Source organism: Drosophila tropicalis, unplaced genomic scaffold (genome assembly GCF_018151085.1).
Source record: "Drosophila tropicalis isolate 14030-0801.00 unplaced genomic scaffold, ASM1815108v1 contig_383, whole genome shotgun sequence".
Lineage (NCBI taxonomy): Eukaryota > Metazoa > Arthropoda > Insecta > Diptera > Drosophilidae > Drosophila > Drosophila tropicalis.
The window spans coordinates 563-2,426 of NW_027172844.1; the positions used below are offsets into that span (position 1 = coordinate 563).

The following is a 1,864-nucleotide window of genomic DNA, read 5'->3' on the forward strand; positions in this document are numbered from 1 at the left end:
GCGAGCACTTCCCACGACGAGCCATAAAACGTTTTAATGCCGCCAAGAATGTGTCGGTGCTGAGATCAGTGGCCAGCTCCAGATGAAGAGCTGAAGTAATCATACATACAAACAGGCAAATGTAGCCCTTTTCCTTCCTGGGGTTTCGTCCCTTGTGAACCTTCAACAAGATAGGTCCAGCATAATCGGAAAGGCTTGTCGCACTCGAACAGCCGGTAAATTGGCCATTAACTGATTTGCTGTGTGATGGTGCTGTCTAAAACAGTTTAAACACTCATGTGTGATACGTCGAATAAGGTTTCGTGCGCCAATGATCCAATGATGAAGATTGACCTTATGCTCATGTTTCAGCAGCAATTCCACAAGGCGATGTTGTTTCGGCAAAACTACTGGATGCTTGGCATCTGCAGGCAATTGCGACCTTTCCAAACGTCCACCCACACGTAAAATTCCATCTTCGTCAACGAAGGGAGATAGTTTGCTTAAAATTGATCGTCGCTCCACCGATTGCTTCCTCAAAAGCAGCTGTCTATCGTCATTGAATTGATTTTGTGCCTGTCGTAGGCAAAACTTCCTTGCTCTGGTAACTTCATCGAACTTTAGAGGTCCTGAATATTTAGACTTGCTTGATTTGATTCGATGAACGAAGCGGAATACATATGCGACCACTCGAACAAGTTCTGCTGCTGGCTTGAGAATTGAGCAGCAAGTTGGTGGTCTATTCATTGTCTCTGAGTATAGTGTACAGTCGTGCAGCCAAGATGGTCCCTTCCACCATAGATCAAAGTTAATTAAATCACTCGCTAGCATGCCTCGTGATGCACAATTGTAGTGCCCAGTTTCTGCCGTTAGTTTTATTTTTAAAAATTAAGGCGTTAATTTGAATTTCAGTAAGGGTTGGGTAAGTGCGTCGATAATAATGATCAGCTGAGCTTAGAAGTTCGATAGTTCTACTAGTGAAACCCTAGCGAATAGGTATCATGCGCGATCGCATGCATTGGTCACACTCTTTTCTGACGAACTTCCGCTCTGGCTAGACGCCTTAACCACGCCGCTCCTCAAGAAAAAATATATAAAATTAAATCTGAAATTTTCTCGGCCATCAAGCCTAATGATGAACTTTATACTAATTTGGAGCATCAAGGACAACTATTAATTTACAGTTTTGTGAATCTTATTATCGTAAGTTATATTTTTTGTGGATATTTGAATCATTGTAAATTTCTAACAAGTTCGTTTAAAAATTAGCCATAATTGATTTGTATTTTGGAAACCTGGAAAAAGGAATCACAGTTGGAATTCTGTAAATTTGCAAAGATATTTTTCTGTTGAGACACCGCTCAAAAGCTGCACACCGTGAAGGGCACAGAGACTTTTCGAGGAAGTTGACTAGCTTGGAATAGCCGCCAGAATCGGATACGGGCAGAGAAAGTTTTTTCGTTGCGGATTGAGAGTCCCGTGGACCGAATTTGTTGCAAAGGAATGCCAGTCGCTTGATTTAACCTAATATTTTATTCCTAAGCATCATCCAGCGGACGACGAAGGCCTTCGACGGACCGGACGGATGCGTAAGTCCTAAGTTCTAAACCATAAATCATGATCGATCTGGTATTTCCCTGTTTTTTTATGCAAAAAGAAAGAGAGTTCATTGTCAATTAATCTGCAAATAAGAAAAACCATCTCGAGTACGGTAAAGTTAAAAAGTATTGGAAGTATTGAAAGAAAAGGAAATTGTCAATCCATGTGTTAAACTTAAATCGCTATCGATAATCTGCCTTTGACTTGTGAGCAGAGTCGCCATTTATATTTGAAATCATAATTTAAATTGAATATTTACAAATTTCAATTGTCATTTTTATTTTGA

At 40.3% G+C, this 1,864-nt stretch overlaps 1 long non-coding RNA gene across 1 annotated transcript; it reads left to right on the forward strand.

Moving 5' to 3' along the window:
- Positions 1 to 1,119: 1,119 nt before the first annotated feature.
- On the forward strand, positions 1,120 to 1,687 carry LOC137572537 (uncharacterized). The gene is made up of 3 exons (XR_011031700.1): positions 1,120 to 1,182; positions 1,249 to 1,568; positions 1,637 to 1,687. It is a non-coding gene; the product is annotated as an uncharacterized lncRNA (long non-coding RNA).
- Positions 1,688 to 1,864: the final 177 nt, after the last annotated feature.